At 43.3% G+C, this 22688-nt stretch overlaps 1 protein-coding gene across 2 annotated transcripts in view; it reads right to left on the reverse strand.

Moving 5' to 3' along the window:
• Positions 1-12012, reverse strand: part of ELOVL5 (ELOVL fatty acid elongase 5) — a 75985-nt gene extending 63973 nt beyond the window's left edge. The window contains exon 1 of one of the 2 annotated variants that reach the window (XM_034647809.1): positions 11893-12012. The gene's annotated coding sequence lies outside the window, so the exon portion shown is untranslated. The remainder of the gene's footprint in view (positions 1-11892) is intronic. The other variant, XM_002922954.4, reaches the window with a different exon arrangement.
• Between the last annotated feature and the right edge of the window lie 10676 nt (positions 12013-22688).

The following is a 22688-nucleotide window of genomic DNA, read 5'->3' on the forward strand; positions in this document are numbered from 1 at the left end:
TCCCATTTCTCAAAATGATGATAAACTCAAGCATGAAGCTGTGTACTGCATTCATAGCCATCTTCCTTTGGGGTCGCTGAGCCTATTCCAAACCTACCACTCCATGCCGAGTAAACAAAAAGGAGCTTCTCCAAAGAGGAAGCAAACATAGTATTTATGGCATTCTCCTGACGATATGGAAGTCCTGAGATACTGTGTTTAAGGGGCTCTTTGGAGAAGCTCTGGCCTGGTTCACAGGGCAACCACTGTCTCCTCTACAAGCATGCTTCAAGAAAATCAATGGCCAAAGCCCATCATGGACATCAAGATCTTCTGCATGCCTCTAACACTTGTCTTAAGGACTAAGCTTAAAGAGGCTAAGAAATGCTTCATATTCCTAACCATCTAAGTCAGACTGCCAATTGCAAATAGCTGGGAGACAAATATTTAAGGGGCTTTTAAGCTTTTCTGCTATGGGCGGCTACTTATAATTCTTATCTGATTGCAGTCTCTTAACTGATGTGATTACTTGAATATTCAAAGTAAATTCATGTTCTTCAAGCTAATTCATACGAATACACAAAGGCAGCATCATAGCCTCGGCTGAAATTTAAAGAGGGTGGGAAAACATAATTAACAAAGATAGGTTATGCAACCCCCAGGAGAAGTCTTGAAGGATTTAAATTCAAACCTGCATAACATAAATAAGGCACGTGACATGAGAACACATTTCTTTGTTTAAACTGAATTCAAACACCCACATTTTACAAATGTTACTTGGGTATGGAGGTGAATGAGAGGGAGAGGCAGGGTTCAAATGTATCAAAACAAAACAAAACAAACCAACTAGTTTGGGGCACCTGGGTGTATCAGTGGGGTAAACGTCTGCCTTCAGCTCAGGTCATGATCTCTGGATCCTGGGATCGAGTCCCATGTGAGCTCCCTGCTTAGTGGAGAGTCTGCTTGTCCCTCTCCCTTTGCTCCTCCCCCTGCTCATGCTCACTCTCTCTCTAATTTAAAAAAAAAAAAAAATCTTAAAAAAATTTTTGCTACAGTGTGGCATTTTTAAAAGCAAACACAATCTAGTACTCATTTAATCATCTTTTCTACAGAGTGTGTCCAAAGCCAACAGTTACCACATGGTCACAGTCCATGTTTATACGTAGTCCACTCTGAATTTTGTGATTCTCTTATTTTAAGAATTGTGGTACCCATAACCATCATAATGGTGTCATATCTACTGACCCACACTCAGAAAGAAAATGAAAAAGTTCTGAGGAGTCTAATAATCCCAAGAGAACTAAGGGTGGTGATAAACCTGTCTATCTTGAGCCTGAACAGGTGGCCCTTAACGGGGCCTGTGTCAGAATGACCTAGTAGAGGTTTTCAAAATGCACATGACTTACACCTCTGTCCAAGGGAAATCAGACAAGCTGGAGACAGAGGCTCCCTAGAGGATTTGGGTGCCCCTCCCTCCCAGCCCACACCCTTCAGGTCTTATACACCTTGTAAATCAAACCAGCTGCAGCTGAGGAAACTGATGCTGGATGCCCATGGCCAGTCACACCAGTCCAGCCCACTGGAAACCGAGCTNCCAGGTAAGGAAACTGATGCTGGATGCCCATGGCCAGTCACACCAGTCCAGCCCACTGGAAACCGAGCTTTTGAGCACAGATTTCTTACACCAATCATTCTAGAGCTCCTCTACGTCTATGCTTCTGATTACACCAAAAGAGAACGCTTAAGTGGTGCAGAATTCTGAAAAAAGGATTCAAGAAGAAACAAAAGGTTACTCTTTCAAGAACTGATCATAAATGTTATTCTATTAGCTTTGTCTAAACCTTTGTTTAGTTATTGTCAAAAGTTCTATATTGGTTATACTGTCAACCTCTCAGAATGTAATGAGGAATAAGAAACTCAACTTTGTTTCCTCTAGTTCTACGTCTAGAGCTGCAAATGCCAAGACAGCTACCCAGTCGCACAGGCTTACAGTGTAGCAGGGTGGCTGAGAGCTGAATACAGCTCTGCTGCCTAGTGGCTGTGGAGCCTTGCACAAGTCACTTCACCTTTCGGTGACTTAGTTTCCTCATCTGTAAAATTGGGGTACCTACCTTGTGGGGTTTTGTGAGGCCAAAATAAATTAATACAGGTAGAGCACTTTAGAAAAGTGCCTAGTATGTGCTACTGAACAGCTATATTCAGCACCCACAGAACAGGCTCATTCTTTTTATAAGCTGCCAAGTATTTCATTGCCCAGCTGCAATTTATTCTTCTAAAGGACATTTACTCTATTGTATCTTGCAATCTTTTGTTATTATAAACAATGCTTCAATGGACATCTATACAATGGAGAGATCTTTTCACCATGATCATCACGTTCAGTCCCCTACTTAACTTTCATGGTTAATACTGATACTTTGAGCACCCTTCCAGAGTAGGCACAGGTATTACCACCTCCAAGCTCTACCCAGTCCTAAGTGGCAGCACTGGAACCCCATCCAGATGTGTGGCTGCTAACCTGAAAGGCAGCTTCTTTAATCCACTTCCCACAGCTTTGCTTACTTAAGAAAAGCACACTAGATGCTCTCATAAATGTACCTCAGATCCACAGTTAAGCATTTTGAAGTTCTGTAAGAAGTAAAACTCAAATTTTCAGAAGTACGTATCAGCTCACAAACATGGCAGACGGAGGTAACAACTTCTGTAAATGTTAAAGGAATTTATTTCTTCTGCCAAAGGCTGAAGCAGAAGTACCCTGGACACCACCCCCTGGGGGTCCACGCCACACTGCCAAACTCCCAGAGAAGTAAGTGAATAATTATCGAATTTGGTATCATGAGAACTATTCTTNACCTACCACTCCATGCCGAGTAAACAAAAAGGAGCTTCTCCAAAGAGGAAGCAAACATAGTATTTATGGCATTCTCCTGACGATATGGAAGTCCTGAGATACTGTGTTTAAGGGGCTCTTTGGAGAAGCTCTGGCCTGGTTCACAGGGCAACCACTGTCTCCTCTACAAGCATGCTTCAAGAAAATCAATGGCCAAAGCCCATCATGGACATCAAGATCTTCTGCATGCCTCTAACACTTGTCTTAAGGACTAAGCTTAAAGAGGCTAAGAAATGCTTCATATTCCTAACCATCTAAGTCAGACTGCCAATTGCAAATAGCTGGGAGACAAATATTTAAGGGGCTTTTAAGCTTTTCTGCTATGGGCGGCTACTTATAATTCTTATCTGATTGCAGTCTCTTAACTGATGTGATTACTTGAATATTCAAAGTAAATTATCATGTTCTTCAAGCTAATTCATACGAATACACAAAGGCAGCATCATAGCCTCGGCTGAAATTTAAAGAGGGTGGGAAAACATAATTAACAAAGATAGGTTATGCAACCCCCAGGAGAAGTCTTGAAGGATTTAAATTCAAACCTGCATAACATAAATAAGGCACGTGACATGAGAACACATTTCTTTGTTTAAACTGAATTCAAACACCCACATTTTACAAATGTTACTTGGGTATGGAGGTGAATGAGAGGGAGAGGCAGGGTTCAAATGTATCAAAACAAAACAAAACAAACCAACTAGTTTGGGGCACCTGGGTGTATCAGTGGGGTAAACGTCTGCCTTCAGCTCAGGTCATGATCTCTGGATCCTGGGATCGAGTCCCATGTGAGCTCCCTGCTTAGTGGAGAGTCTGCTTGTCCCTCTCCCTTTGCTCCTCCCCCTGCTCATGCTCACTCTCTCTCTAATTTAAAAAAAAAAAAAAATCTTAAAAAAATTTTTGCTACAGTGTGGCATTTTTAAAAGCAAACACAATCTAGTACTCATTTAATCATCTTTTCTACAGAGTGTGTCCAAAGCCAACAGTTACCACATGGTCACAGTCCATGTTTATACGTAGTCCACTCTGAATTTTGTGATTCTCTTATTTTAAGAATTGTGGTACCCATAACCATCATAATGGTGTCATATCTACTGACCCACACTCAGAAAGAATATGAAAAAGTTCTGAGGAGTCTAATAATCCCAAGAGAACTAAGGGTGGTGATAAACCTGTCTATCTTGAGCCTGAACAGGTGGCCCTTAACGGGGCCTGTGTCAGAATGACCTAGTAGAGGTTTTCAAAATGCACATGACTTACACCTCTGTCCAAGGGAAATCAGACAAGCTGGAGACAGAGGCTCCCTAGAGGATTTGGGTGCCCCTCCCTCCCAGCCCACACCCTTCAGGTCTTATACACCTTGTAAATCAAACCAGCTGCAGCTGAGGCCAGGTAAGGAAACTGATGCTGGATGCCCATGGCCAGTCACACCAGTCCAGCCCACTGGAAACCGAGCTTTTGAGCACAGATTTCTTACACCAATCATTCTAGAGCTCCTCTACGTCTATGCTTCTGATCACACCAAAAGAGAACGCTTAAGTGGTGCAGAATTCTGAAAAAAGGATTCAAGAAGAAACAAAAGGTTACTCTTTCAAGAACTGATCATAAATGTTATTCTATTAGCTTTGTCTAAACCTTTGTTTAGTTATTGTCAAAAGTTCTATATTGGTTATACTGTCAACCTCTCAGAATGTAATGAGGAATAAGAAACTCAACTTTGTTTCCTCTAGTTCTACGTCTAGAGCTGCAAATGCCAAGACAGCTACCCAGTCGCACAGGCTTACAGTGTAGCAGGGTGGCTGAGAGCTGAATACAGCTCTGCTGCCTAGTGGCTGTGGAGCCTTGCACAAGTCACTTCACCTTTCGGTGACTTAGTTTCCTCATCTGTAAAATTGGGGTACCTACCTTGTGGGGTTTTGTGAGGCCAAAATAAATTAATACAGGTAGAGCACTTTAGAAAAGTGCCTAGTATGTGCTACTGAACAGCTATATTCAGCACCCACAGAACAGGCTCATTCTTTTTATAAGCTGCCAAGTATTTCATTGCCCAGCTGCAATTTATTCTTCTAAAGGACATTTACTCTATTGTATCTTGCAATCTTTTGTTATTATAAACAATGCTTCAATGGACATCTATACAATGGAGAGATCTTTTCACCATGATCATCACGTTCAGTCCCCTACTTAACTTTCATGGTTAATACTGATACTTTGAGCACCCTTCCAGAGTAGGCACAGGTATTACCACCTCCAAGCTCTACCCAGTCCTAAGTGGCAGCACTGGAACCCCATCCAGATGTGTGGCTGCTAACCTGAAAGGCAGCTTCTTTAATCCACTTCCCACAGCTTTGCTTACTTAAGAAAAGCACACTAGATGCTCTCATAAATGTACCTCAGATCCACAGTTAAGCATTTTGAAGTTCTGTAAGAAGTAAAACTCAAATTTTCAGAAGTACGTATCAGCTCACAAACATGGCAGACGGAGGTAACAACTTCTGTAAATGTTAAAGGAATTTATTTCTTCTGCCAAAGGCTGAAGCAGAAGTACCCTGGACACCACCCCCTGGGGGTCCACGCCACACTGCCAAACTCCCAGAGAAGTAAGTGAATAATTATCGAATTTGGTATCATGAGAACTATTCTTTGGGGAAAGAGAAATTCATAACAATTACTCTATAGTAGCATTTGCTGTGCCAAGACCAGAGGAGAACAGGTACAATAAAGACCTGAATGGGCAATTCTCCAGCATGGCTTTAATTACGTCTTTTTAGTATAGGCTTATAAAGATTGTTCTGACAGGCTGAAACTGTTGACAATGATGACAGGAAAGGGCAAAGGTAGAACTTTACAGAGATGGAAACTGTAACCAGCATGTGCTAGCATAGTAGAAGGATTATACTTAGAAATCCAGGTGTTTCAAGAAAATGGTTATTCTCCTAATGAGAGAAAGCATAACACTACCAGCACTAAACACATTAAAAATTAAAAAAAAAAAAAAAAGATTTCCTATATCCCTGTCAGCAAAGACATCAAACAAAAGTACAAATGTCTAATTTAAGAAAGAAGATCACACACCACTGTACTTCAAACACAAATGCACAGGGTGCTGGGGAGGAGGAAGGATGGGAATTTAGTCTTTCTGAACACTCACCAAGTACCAGTACTTTACATCCAGGGGCCACACAAATCTGAAAGGAAATACATGAGTTAAAAAAAAAAAAAAATGTTCCCATTGAGGAAATATGCCAGCAGGAGCCCAGTGGGAACCAAACAATTTGCTAATGATAACATTTATGGGTTCAAAGGAGGATAAGGATATGTGTGGGTGAGTGGTGGTGGGGGGGTTCTATTACAAATTCTCAAAATTAGGTCAGGTTACCTTCCTAAACAATTTACTTTGCTAGGCCAGAACATGTAGAGCAAGGGCGCCTGCGTAGCTCAGATGGTTAAGCCTCTGGGTTCGGCTCAGGTCATGATCCTAGGGTCCAGGGATCAAGTCCGGCATCAGGCTCCCTGCTCAGCAGGGAGTCTGCCTCTCCCTCTGCCTTTCCCCAGGCTTGTGCTCTCTCTCTCTCACTCTCTCTCTTTCCTTCAAATAAATAAATAAAATAAAAAAAAAAAAAAAAGTCCAGCAGTTAAGCTTAACCTCTTAAAGAGATAACTGTAAATTCCATCATTGATTTTGACATCACCTTTCTAAGACCTAAACACCACATTTCAACTTTCACTCTATCCCTAGTCAAATAGAAACAAGGGATTTGTTCTTGGCACAAGTGAAAATAAAAAAATTTTAGTTCTTAGAAATCACCTTAATCTTTTAAAGAAAAAGAGATCAATACCCAGAGTCGATCTTCTCATGGTTGGTGGCAAGTTAGGATAGGAAGCCATGGCAGCCAGGTCCTATACAAGGGTTAGGTCCCCTACTTAAACAACTATTCCTTCCCATCTTCTCAAATTACTTCAGTTGTAATAAAGAACTATGCAGATGCTTTACTATAATCCTATATCATGAGGCATCACTGATTTTCTTTCTTTTTTTTTTTTTTAAAGATTTTATTTATTTGACAGAGACGAGAGAACACAAGCAGGGGGAAGGGGAGTGGGAGAGGGAGAAGCAGGCTCCTGCCTGGGATCACGGACTGAGCCGAAGGCAGACGCTTACCAACTGAGCCACCCAAGTGCCCCGGCATCACTGATTTTCCTATCGATTACACAAGCTGAGGTAAGTCAGCAGATGGATGAAGCCCAGAAGCCTTGGTTCTTACTCCTGGCTCTGCCAGCAATCAGCTGCATGAGCTTTACCAATACCGGATTTTCGTACTCTCACCAATGATATATCATTAAAAGTTGGAAAGCAACCCGATTTCAGTAATATTAAAATGTGAAGTGCCTGCAGTGATTTTAAGAGGCCACTGATTATAAGCTGCATCTCTCCCAAGATATGTTAAAATACGAACACTGAAAATGGATGAATTGTGGAAACACACAGTTGTAAAAGAGCGACAAAAAGAAAGTGGCCAACAGAGATGGATATGGGTGTGTGTGTGTGTGTGTGTGTGAGTGTGGGTGTGTGAAGCAACTTCTCCAGATACATATCTGGGCTGTTTGGGTATTCCACCTGATTGCAAAGCTTCCTTCTTCTTCCTCTATAACACCACATTTCTTCCACCACTCAGTCTTAGGAATGCTCTTCATCTTCTTGGTCCCTCAAAATCCATTGGTCTCTGAGTCTCATAGATCTTATCCTAGAAATAATCTCATACAATTAATTAGCCCTCTCCAGCCTGTGCTCACGGCTGTAGTTTCTTGTGGGGCTTTCTCACTGCCCTGGCCACCTCTCATAGCCTCCCAACCCATCTCCACAGTCCTAGCCTCTGTTCACGCCAATCCCTCTTACACATTCTGATAAGAGTCCTACTCCCGGAGCACCACATTCATAATGCACTCCTAGTTCAAAAGCTTCAGTGCTACCACATAACCTCAGGAGAGAGGGCAGGCTAGGAGCTCAAGATGACCTGGGCTGGAATGTTTTGTGACCCTGGCCAAGTGTCTAAACTTCTCTAAGTCTCCAATTCTTCATCTGTAAAGTGGGAAGGCTCACAGTACCGATTAATAGAAACTAGAACAAATCCATATGAAGTGTTCACTGCAGGGTTTGACACATAGTAAGAGTTCAGTAATAAACAGCCATTGTTAACATCAACAACTTGCCTTTCTAACCTTTTCTTCCACTTCTGCACTATCGGATTCAGCCAACTGGGCTACTTGCTTTTTGCCCAATGATTCCACAGATGTTTGCTCTCCAAACTCCCTCTTTCCCAGAATGCTTGTCCTATATCTCTTCAAATCAGTAAGAATCCTCTATGAAATTTAAGGCTACATTCGAATGTTGACTCAGTTCTACTACTTTAATCCAATCATTGCCTTAGTACTGACATCCGTGGAGGCCCTTACAGTTCACCATGTGGCTGACTTCCCCCATGTCCACACTGGCCCTCACTGAAGGTATGGTAGCAGCCCAACAGGAGAGGTGAGATTTAAATCCACTTCCTCAGTTCTGGGACGGGCCCACCAGGTTGTCAGATTTCCATTGTTCTAGTTTTTACTTCAAGTAACCAGGCTTAAGTTAATCACCTCAAAGCCAAGGACCCTCTTTGGAAGGTGATGGGAAGTGAAGCTCCTTCATGAGAGTATGTTAACAGGGGTCCATATCGTTGCTGGTAGTCATCTTGCAAAATCAGCCTATGGACATAACCATCACCTGAAAGGACTGCAGCGACACTGATAGAAAGTTTTACCCTCAGGACTTTTCAGGTGAGGTGGTCATTTAAGTCCATTGGAGTCAGGTTTTCTGTTTCCTGTACTGAAAGCATCCTAACCAATCTTATAGTGGTAAGCACTGATATGTCTAATATAGACAGCTCTGCCACATAAAGCTTTCCCAGACCTAGTTACACAAGTCCTCCAGAAATCTGCGTTTGACCCCTTTTTTTAGTCCAAGGCATAGATTTGGTATGGGTATGAAAGTATTAACATGTAAACTAATTCAGGAAGACCTTTGGAATCAGAACTGTGTCATTCAACTTTGTATATAACCTCTCCCAAAACAAACTACACATAACTGACAAGTCAATGAATAAAAAAGGCATCTAGAAAAAAAAGGAAGGGAATAGATTTTAGGTAGCTCTGAAAGATGACAAACTGTTACGTTAGGTTGACTAGGTTAGATTTTTAAGTTACAGAATAATAGAGTTACAGAGATGGCACACAGATGACTGAACCAATCCTAGCAGTACAATGATAGAAGGAGCGAGTATGACACTGGAGACAAGGCTATGTGAATTTGGAAAAGTCACTTGGCATCTCTAGGCCTTAGGTCTCAATTCTTTAAAAAAAAAAAAAAAAGGTAGGGGATAACACTTCTCAAACGGATGTGTTATCAGACAAAGGAACTCACACAACAAACAATTAACCGGAAGTTGCTCCCATTAAGGTGCTCAAACTGAATGCCCCGCAAAAAAGATGTATTTCCCATCAGTAACAGAAGAGTTAGTAGCACAGATGAGGAATTCAAAATCAAAACGTCCTAGGGGAGAAGGATGTGGCCAAGTGAAAAAGAAGTAAAATTATCACTTGCATTCTCTATCTACTTGGGCATCAAAGTTACCTGAAAGGAAGGTAAAGAGTTTTGCCTTGATTTGTATAATTCATGTTGGAAATAAGACACCCAAGGATTGAGATTCACCTCGAGAAGCAGGCCAATCAATAATTATGCTGAGAGCAAAAGAAAAGGTAATGGTGGGGGGGAGATTCTTGCACACAGATTAAGGTCTCTAATCAGGGCAAACAGAAAAAACGAGGCTCTGCTAGTCCCAGGGAATGAGATAATTTACCTCATTTTCAAAAGTGACTTCATAGGGATACTGAAATTTGTATCCGTGAAACCCTAAAGTTCTGGATATTTTCCCAGTTATTTGAGATTCTTGAGCTTTATTCTCGGCTACATTCTCTAAATCTCACTACCCCTTCCTCAGAAAGAAAAATAAGGAAGCATTTATTAAACCACTATTTGGTGGACCCCAAGCCAGGCTTTCATTTGTAGTTCCTGAAATCCGTAACATTTCTGCAACAGAACACACCCATTTATACATAAGAAAATTGAGTAAAGGGAATGAGGGCAGTGTTTGAAGTCATAAGGCACTTTTCTTGAAAAATCCGACAAAGTTTAATATGCTTTCTACTTTCACTTTTCAGCGAAGCTCCATATTCTGTAAAATTAGCCATCTGTAGCCATCAATAACATTTTCCTTCTTGTCTTCAGTTAGAAATGGAAGAGAAAAGAAAATGCAAAAAAGGGAAACAGTACAAGAAAAGCTCCCAGCAATGAGAAGTTACCGTCTGGTATTAAGAACCTAAAAGGGACATGAGCAACATTTCTCCTTCAAGCGCGGAGCTTTCCGGGAGAATCCCAGGCAGCATCTGAGAGGGCTACAAAAGTGATTCACTCGTGTCCTAACCAAAGATGTAAAGTTAAAGCATTCGCCCACAACCATCGAATGCAAAACCGGCTATGTCGGTATCTGCACATTCTGCACCAAATGCTGTTGGCTCAGATGTGCATACAAAACAAGTGCAAACCAACAGGTTATCTACCAAGCAGTTAGGGGAACAAGTTAACAAATCTAACAAGCAACATTAGCTCTTCCGTACAACCCTAAAAAGCACTTCCTGCCACGGGTCCGTTATTACAGAATTAAGGCTGCTCGCTCGCCACAATTTCCCTGCCCCCGATCCCCACCGCTGGCACCTCTCGGTTCCCCAGCCCCTCTAATAAGTCAGGCACCGGATTCTTCCATACCGGACCCCCACAAATGGAAGAGTCACATTCCTGGAGCACCAAAGTTGGCCTAATGCATTCTCCAAATCTGCAATAAAGAAACGGGAGATGAGCTTAACTACAGTCGTGAGAAGGGGAAACCACCACCGTTAAAGTGCAAGAGCACTGAACGGTTGCAAGACACAGTTTAAAAGAGCAACTCTTGTTCCAGGCACGACTCCCCCTCCCCCACCCCCGGACGCGGGGCAGGCAGACGCGGCAGAGAGGAGCGAGTCTTACAAGCGTGGAAATTGTAAATGGGCACTTTTCCTTACAAGTCGCAACAGCCACGACCCTAGGGCTTCGCCGGCCCAGAGCCGCTCCCGCATGGGTACTCCCCAGAGCGCCGCCCTGGTCGCCCTCGAGTCCCCGCCTCCCCCCCACCCCCGCTTCCCCGCCGGCCTCATTCCTCCCCGAGTACCGCCGGGCTGCAGTTCTCTGGTTTTAATAAAACCCGAGTGGCCCTGAGCTAGCGGGCTTCCCTGCGGGAGCCAGAGGCTGGGAGAGGAAGGGGAAAAAGGAAAGGCCGGAGGGTCCCTTCACCGCCCGCTCCGCGAGCTCCGCGCGGGGCGAAGGCGGGCGCGCCCTGGCTCTCGGTGCCGACCCGACCCGCGACCCGGCAGAGGCTCTCCGAACTCACTGAGGCTTCGTTCTGCCCCGAGAGCACTCGCTCTCCCGGAGGGCGCTTCCCTGGACCTCCCATCCGCGAGTTCATCCCGACAGGGCGGGCGGACTCGAGCTCTGAGAGCCATCCCTCCCGCCTGCGGTCTGGGCACAGCGTGTGTCCCCGCGGCGCCTGTCAGCGTGCAGACCTGCCCGCCGGCTGTTTCTCCTCGCGGAACAGGTGAGACAGCAGCACGGTGGGAACTCCCGAGGCGCCCAGCCTCACCCCAGCGGCCGGCGAGCCGCCTAGCGCCGGCACCAGGCTCCCGCGCCCGCCGTCCGTGCCCGGGCAGCCGGGCTGCCGGCCCGCCGGAGCCACCGGGCTTCTCCGCCACGCGGACGGAGCGCGGGGCCGCGCCGGCAGCCGCAACTCTGCACTGGGTCCGGTCCTAACGGCGGTTCGCAGCCCTCGCGTCGCGGTGCGCTCGCGCGGGTGTCATGGCCGAGCGGCGGCCCCAGGCGAAGTTTCCAGGAGCTGATGGCTTACCTCGTAGTCCAAGGGGCAGCGGCAGCTTTGGGAAACGGTGCGGCGCCTGCAGGAGCGCTCGTGGCCAGTGGAGCCGAGGAGGATGTGAGAGGGAGGCACCGGTAGCGAGGAACCGCCGCGATGGGAAGAGGAAGGCGCCGGGTATCTACAATCAGAACGTGGGCTGACCGTGACGTCACAATGGCGCGGCCAGCCAATCGGGGCCCGAAGGCTGAATCAAGCGCTATGATGTCATGCGGCCCGGGAGCCAATAGCGAGACAATAGAACTTTCGTGATTGTAAATTCCAGAATCCGATGCAGTGGGGAGCCAAGGCCCGGGCTGATGCCCCCGAGTTCACGTGTCTCCCGGCAATTTTTTACCCTTTCTTCCTAATAAGCCTGCGTGGAACGCAGAGCCTGCGCAATAGCAGCGGTGAAGTTTCTGATGCCCTCAACTCTGAATCCCTGAAAGCCCGGCAGGGCAAGGTTGTGTGGCCGCGTTTGGACGACAGAAGCCCACTCTTGGAGCCGTCTCCTTTATGATTCTGGAAGGGATCCAGTTCTTGGTTTTAGCTGAAAGGGTTAAATACCTACGGAGACCACCGGAACGAAGGTCTGCAGTTGAACAAGATAAGCGAAAGGCACTCAAAATTGATGTTATAGGTTAGCTCCCTTATGATAGATTTAGAATGGTTTTTCTTAGGGATTCTTATTTTTCTTCAGAGGTCACTACCAACTTCATTTCTACTCTAGAAATTATTCCAGAGGCTTTTAGGGGTGCCTGGGTAGCTCAGTCGTTAAGCGTCTGCCTTTGGCTCAGGGCGTGATCCCAGCGTTCTGGGGTGGAGCCCAACATCAGGCTCCCCTGCTGGGAGAGCCTGCTTCTTCCTCTCCCACTCTCCCTGCTTGTGTTCCCTCTCGCTGGCTGTCTCTGTGTCAAATAAATAAATAAAATCTTAAAAGTAAAGAAATTATTCCAGAGGCTTTTAAAAGGAGGAAAGGTGGTGAAGTAAGTGACGCCTTTTCAGCTAGACAAATGTAAGCACTTAAGGCAGAGTGCTTTGTGCTAAGGCACAAATAGATCCTCGCTGTTTTTCACAGGTGTTGAATAACTTCAGGCCTTTGTCATCCTAGTATTCCACAGTTTCCCCATATCAAGCCCCACAGATTAAGCCTTTCTCCTTGACCCAGCATAGTCAACCATTTAATATAAGCAAATTCTTTTACATAATTACAATGTAGTGTTTATCATGTACCAGCTGTGTTCCAGGCACTGGGCCATTGCAGTAAGAATACAGGTGTACAAACTGTATACAAATTAGGTTATTTAAACATATACAAATAATTGAGACTTTTAATAGTCAATTGTCATTCAACTCCACAAACACTGAATGGCTTCAGTTTGTCAAATATGATTCTATGTGTTAGGAATAAAAAACTTCAAGGAACCCCTCTGCCTGTAAAGTGATACAGTCAGGAAACAACCACCATGCAGTGGTAAATGCTACAATGGAAACCAAGATACACAGATTAAGATTTCTGATAAAAGGCATGTGAAAAACATGTGCTAGAACCTAGAAGACTTTGGCAAAGGTATTTTATTTATTCTTTACTCTTCTGCTAACAACCCAAAGCCAGAGTTGGTTCAGCTCTGTTGCCCTAAGTTCTGTCTTTCCCAGTTTTAAGTTTCAAATTTAACTTGGTATTCCAAAAATCTCAAGTTTTACAACACACTCAATTGTTTTTATTGTGCTCACATATCAGTAAAATGTTTTAAGCATGTACTACTAAAATATTTGTGTTTATTTTAAATTATGGACTTATATAACTGTCAAATCATACATTAAATATTTTTTCTTATGTTAAGGCAAAAGTAACTACAAAGTTCTAATATTTTACGCATGTTGTTTTCTGACTGTACCATCTGGCTCAATCCATGGGATGCTTGTACCCCCACTTTAAAGACCACTGCTTTAGGTTGTAAACTTCATTGGAAGGGGAAACATGTTGAATTTTGCTGTTTAGCCACAGATCTTAGTACAGTCCCTGGTATATACTAAGTGCTTAGTAAATATGTTTTGAATGAGTGAATGAGTGAATTCTTACTTCTCGTCATCACCATCATCCCTCTGGTGCTTCCATTTTCTGGTCTAGATTTCCGACCCTCTATCAGGTAGTGTCACAGGACTATTGATTCTTCTTAAACCTAAGGTAGCTAAGTCATGTTCTCTTTCTTCCTCCAGCCAGAGACTTAGGGTTCTAAGTACATATATGATTTAGGATAATTCCCCCCTCCCCCCGGCCTGCAGCTCATCTTACACCCTACAGTGTAAACTATCATGACCACAGTATGAATTATTGTAGATTGCAGAACTATCACATTCATGGATAAAGCTTTAAGGAAAGCAGTAGAACTGAAATGACTCCCCAACTTATATGTGGGGTTTTTTTTCCAAAATAAATCAAAAGAATGCCTAGGATTCAATGCCAAGGTTCAAGAAAAGTATTTTAGTGAGTGTCAGAATCAGATTCTTGGCCAACCAGGTTCTAGACACTGTGCTGGAGCCATCACAGTCCTTATAACTAACCTATTAAGAGTAAACCCAGGTAGGGTGCAGTAAAAAACAAAAAAAAAACCAACCCTGTAACTCTTGCCTTTTTCTTTACAACATCCATACGATCGTCCCCAAGAAGTGATTGTTGAATTGTTTTCATTAAATAGTTAACTATTTTATTCCTTTTTGTCTCCCTCCTCCTGCTTTTCTTTATTTTTAAATTCTGGTAGCATTTTTCCTTCTGCTCTTAGTTTTCATCAATGGTCTGAAATCTCCTCCACCCACACACTTCTGAGCATATTAGCAAGTTATTTCAATATTGCTCTTGAGAAAGTATTTAACATCCTGGGAAATATGTTTCATTGTTATAGCATCTGTAGTTGAATTAAGAAATACAATTGAGGGGTGCCTGGCTGGCTCAGTCAGTAGAGCATGCGACTCTTGATCTCGGGGTTGTGAGTTCGAGCCCCACATTGGGTGTAGAGATTACTTAAAAATAAAATTAAAAAAAAATACAATTGAAAGTTTGTCAGAATGCAATTCTGATTAATGAGACTTGTTTCACTTCAGGATGAAATACTATATGTGCTTAGGAGGTATTTACGTAAGATAATGAAACCTGTCTTTTGAGATAAGACATAAGTCTATGTTTGCCTCTAGGCATTTGGAAGTTGACTAACATATAGGTCAAGAATAAGCGAGTTTACGCTAAGGATGTCACTATGAAGTCTCTGTTGGCTCCTACTCTGCCCTCCCCTTCTTTATGATCTTACTTTTTTCTTATCTCTTAATTTGTATTTTTTGTTATCTTGTTGCCAGGGTTTCCCATTGGCCCGGCTTGTCTTTGTTAGGAGATAGATTAAAGGCAGTTTCCTTGCCTCCCCAGAACAAGAAGTCATTTCTACACTTTCATTGTTACTCTGCTGCTACTCCTCTTCATTGTACTGGGTTTTATCTCTATTCCTGTCCTTGAGTGTTCATCTTGATGGATGTAAACTACCTGAAGGCACTGCCCATGTCTGGTCTACCATGCTTTCCCAATGGCTGATAGAACCTCTGGCAAATAGCAGATGCTCATAAATATCTGTTGAATGAATGAACAGTTTGAACTATTTCTGGATTCTCTAGCTTTTCTCCTCCACTTCCTTTTTATACATTTTAGTACTCTATCCAGGAGCGACTGGACAATGAAAGGGGTCTGTGTCCTCAGTCCTCCCTATATACATTTACTTCCTAGTTGTTATTATCACCCTCTTTCATGGCTTTGGGTTCTATCTATACTCTACTGACTCCCAAATGTATTTTCCCCTGAAGTCTAGACTTATATACATAACTGCCTATTAATGACTTCTCCTCTCGAATGTCTAAAAGGCATCTCAAATTGAAAATAATAAAAAATGAACTCTTGATTTTCCCTCAAATCCTTGGTATTCCCCAGCTTTGTAAATGACAACTCTATTTGTTCAGTTTCTCAAGCCAAATACCTTAGTTATGTTTAGCTTCTGTCTTCCTCTGACATTCTACATACATGCATCAGCTAAATTCTGTCTACTTGATCTTCAAAATATATCCAGAATCTTATTCCTTTTCCCCAACTTTACCAGAACCACTGGTTTAAGTTACCATAAACTGTTGTCTAGAATTTTCTAGTAGCCTGGACCGCTACTGCTTTTGCCTCCTATAGTCTATTCTCAACCCAGCAGCCTGAGTGATCCTCTTAAAACCAAAGCCAGATGGTATCACTTGTGTACTTAAACCATTGATCAACCTCTCATCTCAGTTAAGAGTAAAAATCAAAACTCTTACAATGGCTTCTAAGGTGCTTCATGACTTAGCACCTGTGCCATTTCTCTGACCCTCTAACGTCACTTTGTCTTCTACACGCAATCACCTCCTTAGCACTAGACTTGCCTCAGGGCCTTTATCCTTACTCTTCCACCATGCCCAGTATAATCTCACCCAGAAATCTTCAAGACTTACACTTTTGCTCCATTTTGATCTCTCTAAATGTCATCTTTCTATAGAGTTGTCCTTAAACTCTCTAAATTTGCAACTTCTCCCTCCTTGCCTCCCATATTCTGGAACCTTTTTACACTGCTTAATTTTTCCACTTAGCTCTTAACACTGACATACTATAGATTTACTTTTAATATTAGGATTGAATTCAGATCTCAGTTCTCAACTTCTTCAAATGCTTAGCTATGTTAAAGATCACGTTTTAAATCAGGACAGATTCTCAATGTGTCTTTTACTTTGCTGGTTATTTCACAACTTTCATAACTTGATTTTTAAAAATTTTATAACATATTAAAGTGCTAAAGATTCCTAGGGAGTAGACAAAAGCAGACAATAACCAAACTTCTAGCCCAAACTCATGTGCAACATGGCAAGAGTAGCCATGTGGTGTGCATTGTTGAGGAATATGTTCTGGTTAAGCAGTGTGTTCTGCAGTTGCTCCTTATGATTTTGGTACTAGGCATATGATATGGAATATGCTTTGTCCTTATTCTGTCATTCACAAAACAGGTTCTCCAATCATTAGTCATATATGATTTAGTCATGCTAAAGATCATGTGAGATTTTGGTTATATGTATTATAAAAGGCCTTGCTTTTGTGCACACAGTATCAGACATGCCCTTACATGTCAAAAACTGGTAGTACAATTTCTCTTCATAATCTCACATTCACGGTTTGCCCGGAGTGAATGCAACATGAGACTCACCTGAAAATCTACAAGCGTGCGTTGCAGTTCAATTATTTTTGCAAACTATTGCTTGGCATCTGTGAAGCACATTTTTTTTTTTCAAATTTAAGTGTATTCCCTACGGTTAGTTTCACTAAATCAATTCTCTTTCAGCTAAAGAGCATTACAGTATTGTCTTCTAATCTGAATGATTAAATGACACACTGCACTCTAGTCAGATGTATCTCAATAAAATGAACTCAGGTATAAAACGTAAAAAGCTGTCAGATACCCTATATGCATAAAATTGAGGCAATTTTAGGCTATTTAAGGTCTAGAAATAAAAGGTACAAAAGTATTTCATTACTTCTGCATTTTGCTGACCAATAAGATTAACTTCTACATAGTCTTAAACTATATGTAATCTTTTCTTGATTTTTTTTGTCTCCACCTCTCCCACCCTTTTGCTTCCTTGAATGCGACCTGGAACAAAATGTTTCTTTCCTATTCTCCCCATAATCTGAGCACTCTGTGCAGGCCTTTTTTTTTTTTTTATCACTTATAATATTAATATTATAATTATTTGCTTACATCTTCTCAAGGCCAAGAAATGTGTCATGTATCATCTTTGTTCTTCTAGGTTTGTGCTGTGCCAGATATTTAGTGTGCATAAAAGTTTACTGAACTAGACTCTTGAAGGACCATTTACTTTCTTCATGATAAAGACAGCAAATAAGACATAGGAAGCTGTTTCACGGTATGCAAGAAAGACTTTTAGAGCCCCAAATTTATTTCATCCTCTTAATGTGCTCTGATAATATGATTAGAACTTTTTTTTTTTTAAATTATATTTGTCAGAGAGAGAGATCACAAGCAGAGGGAGCTGTAGGCAGAAAGAGAAGCAGGCTCCCAGCTGAGAAGGAGCTAGATACAGGACTCGATCTCAGGACCCTGGGATCATGACCTGAGCTGAAGGCAAAGGCTTAACCGACTGAGCCACCCAAGTGTTCTGTGATTGGCAACTTCTGCAAGTGCTCCCAATGATCTCTGGCATCTGATCTTCACACCCAAGGGCTGGACCTAATAACGTGTTCCTAACAGACAGAAAGAACATGGCAAAAATAATGGAATGACCTTCTAAGATTAGGTTAGGAAAGATCTGACTGCTATTTTACGCTCTGTGCCCAGCTTTTGGGATTGCATACTTTGATGAAGCAAAAGTGCCATGTTGGAGATGCTCACAAAACAAAAAATTAAGTATGGCCTCGACCATTAGACAGCTAGGAACCGAGGTCCTCAGTATGACAGTCCACAAGGAACTGAATCTTGCCAGTGACCACATGCGTGAACTCAGAAGTGCCTCCTTCCTTAGCAAAGCCTTGAGATGACTCCGGGTTCAATCAATATCTTAATTGTAGACTGTGAGAAACCCTGAAATGTAAAACCCAGCTAAGTAAGCAATGCCCTAATTCTTCACCTATAGAAACTTTGAGAGAAAAAATGTCATTTGAAGCCACTGTTTTGGGGTTTTACAAAGCAATAGACAACTGATACAGATAAATCAATAGTTTTACTTTTTCAAACAGAATCAGAGAATAATCGAAATAGTTTATTTACTTGCCGGAACAATCAACGTATGCCTAGTATTTTGATAACTATGTCAATATTTTTGTTATAATTAGTTGCCTTTCACAATATGCTTTTCTCATATCACAGGAAAACATTTACACATATGGGGGAGGTTGTGAAATTTCGAAAGGAGGAGGTGGAGATCAAGGCAGACCACTTTGTAAACAAAGCAAGGTAGTGCTCCATGGAATGAGGGCTTACTGAGAAGGGACCTACATTCTCAGCCCAGCATCAATAAACATTTTTCAACTCGGGGCTAGTCAAGTCCTTCGAATTTTCATTTCATTTATTGCTTTGAATTAAGGCATTGCAGGTTAGTTACTAATAAAACACAAACAGAAAAACAGACACAAACATTATGTAAGAAGAATAACACGCCGTACTTTCATTTGCTAATAGGTAGGCCCAATTAGTTTAATGGATCAATTAAGCTCTGAAAGCATGAAAGCCTGGAAAATTTCCTTGTGGTCAAGAAAAATTCCCAAAGACCAGGGGTAAGGGGTGTCACAGTGGATGTACAGGACAAGCATAAAAATACAAAATTCATATTCAGGAAATACTCACGAATGCTCAGTTCACTTTTTAAATTATCCTGGGCACCTAGTAGCATATCTGGAAATCAGTGGATGCTAAGTATACATTTACTGAATATTCTTTGGGGACCTGTTATGTGCCAGGAACTGAGATAATAAAACCACAATTCTTGGTAAAAAGTGACATACCTTAAGAAGTGCATAAAAAGTGCTATAAAAATTCAGATGTTACAGAGGATGAGAAAAGGAGATTGAAGCAGCAGGGCCTTTGCAAAATCTATACTCTTTCCTTAAAACTGCTCACCTCCCCCTTTTTCAGGTTTCAACTTAGAAGTCACCTTTTCAGATAGGTCTTTCCTATTATCCTGGGTAAAATCAGTCTCTCCTCTTTGCATTTCCCCTTCCTCAGTCGCTAGTTCATACTGAGTTCACAGCACTATGCACAATCTGTAATTGTTTTGGTTGCTTATTTGTAGTCCTACCTGCCTAATTAGCCTTTAAACTTCAGGATGTTAGAAACAAATCTGCCTTGGCACTGAGGTGTGCCAGGCATTAAGTAGGTACACAATAGATATTTGTTGAATGACCGAACGTGAAATAAAAAGTCACAAAATGGTACTGGTGTAGGAATGGAAAAAAGCTGCGCGTCCAGACAGGGATGTCCAGGCAAGGATTCCATCCATAGCTCTTACTCCGGAGAGCAAGGCCCTCTTTGCACAAAACGTTCGGAGTACCCAAGAGGGATTCTCAGGAAGCGGGGACGCCCTTTGCCGGTGGCCTGAGGGACAAGCTCAGCTTCTCCCTTCCCCACCCCCCACGTCCCTGGTCTGGATCGCAGCCCTCTGGAGCCCCTATCACTTCCGGGCCCCCAACACGCGCGTCCCTCCCGGGGAACCAGAGCCCACCCACGGGGCCCCCCTCCTCCACTAGCTGGGCGTGGGGACCGTTGGCCGCCCGCCGCACAGGGCGGTGCCGCCGCCGCCCCGTGCCCCTCCACCGCCCCGTGCCCCTCCACCGCTCTTCCCCGCCGCGCTCTCCGCGTCCCCGCCCCCTCCCCCGCCGCGGTCACCCCATTCATCCCGCGGCCGCACCCGCCAATCACCGCGCACCAACAGCGCCGCATCTGGCGATGGGGCGGGGCCTCGCGAGGCGCGCGCTCGCTCCTTCCCTGCCCCGAGCTCGCGCCCAGGCCGGGTTATTCCCGGGCATTGACCGGCCTTGTCCCGGCGCTGACCCGGCCGGGGACTTGGGGTGGGGAAAGCTCTGAACCAGGGAGCGGACAGTTGTACCGTCCGGACAACGGAGTCCTGTGATAAGAGGATGGCCGGGGGCCTTGGGGGAAGAATGGAAAGTGGCCTTGACTCCGGGGGTCCCCAAGCCCCTCACATTCAGCCCCAAGCATCCAGATGGGCGTGTATTACGTTCCCCATCCCGAAACGCGCGACGGGGTGCGACTGTGTGGGGTAGGAGAAAAGGGGGAGATGAGGCAGGAAGCAAATGTGTCTGTGAGCAGCTCAGCCCAAGTCTGGTGCTGGGGAAAAGCCTCTGGAGAAAAGCTTTAAATCGTTACTCATCTTTTGGTCTTTTTTTCTTTTTTAAATAATCCGTAAATTCGGCTTGTTGTGTAGATTTTGTTAACGTGTGTCCACTGCCGAGAGTGAAGTATAACAAAAGATTGCTCCTGTTGAGGCTAAAATTATACTTACTTGTTGTATCTTCATAAATTGTGATATTGAAAATATTTCTTTTGGAGTATTTCATAAATGGGCGCCCCCCCACCCCCGTCGTCTGCTTTATCTTCCATAATGTCTTATTCACCAGGAAAGATCAGAGGATACCTAATGGCTTTTCTATTGGTGGCAAAAGTCACTCCCTCACCCCCTCCCACCCCACCACCCTGCCCCCAAAACACTTAAAGGCACAGAGAGCAGTTGGATCACAAACTGCTGCGAGATGTTTTCACTTCTCGTTTAATTCTGCTAAGCAGTCTGTAGGGATACGTATTATCACTCCTTTCAGATGTCAAAACAGGGTCCAGATTAATCTGGCCAAGGTCACAGGTTTGTAAGTTACGAAGTTTGGGCCCTTTCCACATTTCTTTCCCTGAGATCATGAAATTTCAATCCACAGTAAGCGGAAGGTGGAAAGGAATCTAACGCTTTTGGAGTCCTTAGCTAAAGACAGTGCATCTAGCCAAGTGCAAGCACCTCTTGGAGATGGGTTTGTTTCTGGAGAACTCTGTTAAGAGCATACTTTTCATGCCAGAACTTTGAAGGCTTCTGGAAGGAGAGTTCCTTGAAGTTCTGAAATGCTAGGTCACTTGTGGGCTGATGTCTTTTGCAACCCTTGTTTGACCTGAAACAAAACCCCTTTTCGTAATTAAGTATTGCCAGTAGGGATGCTGGAAGGCTGCCCGGGTCTTGTTCAGGGACTTCAGTCTTTGCGGCAAACACAGTACAGAAAAGTTGGATTAAAGACAGAGTTAATTAGGTCACAGAATACTTTTTGCTGGTAGAAAGTAGCAAGCTATGATCAGACTTTTAACTCAATCCGATTTAATAGATTGGCTGAGTGTATCTGCTCCAGGCTCTAGTCTGTGGGTACACAAAGATGGAAGAAGCTTCTCCTGCCTACTGGAAATATCACAGTTGGGTTAAGGCGCGTTAGTGAGGTAGTGTGTGAATAACAGTAAAGGAAGGCAGCGCATAAAGTGACAATAGGTAAATACAAGGCAAGAATTATGGATGAGATCTTACCAAGCATGTAGGTCAAAATGCAGAAGGAAACAAGTTCTCTTTAGGCTCCAAGCTGAAGAGTCAGGACTTTTCTTCACCAAGCAGCCAGAATGGCCTAAAAAAAAAAGCTAACCCAATACCCCTCGACATCCTTTAACATCCCATTGCACTTGATCCTAAATCGTAAATCCTTCCTATGATGTGAAGCCTTGCGTGAAACAGTTTCTGCTTACCTGCCATCCTCCCGGGGCCCCACTGTCTATACAAGCGCCGTACTCTTCATCTCTCTGTTTCTCAGAGATGAAACTTTTTCTCACCCCAGGCCTTTTACACATGCTGTTCCCTCTGCCCCGTCACTTCACTACCCTGCCCCCTTTCTGTACCTCTTTTCCTAGCTCATTTGTTCTTCTGTCTCAGCTCTGAGTTGCTTCTTTTGAGAAGCTCCCCTTCTCAATAACACCCATTGTTATAACTCTCATCAGATCCTATTGTTTCCCCATGCACTTATCACAATTTTCTAAGATATTGTTATTTGTGTGATTATCTCTTTGCTATCTGCCTGTCCTGGCATCGCACCATTTTTTCTCACAGGGCTTATAACAATTGTAAGATACAGTTATTTCTGAAATTACTTGTTTTTATATCTTCTGGCCCCACCTATTTTAGGCTCCATGCAAACA

Source organism: Ailuropoda melanoleuca, chromosome 19, assembly GCF_002007445.2.
Source record: "Ailuropoda melanoleuca isolate Jingjing chromosome 19, ASM200744v2, whole genome shotgun sequence".
NCBI lineage: Eukaryota > Metazoa > Chordata > Mammalia > Carnivora > Ursidae > Ailuropoda > Ailuropoda melanoleuca.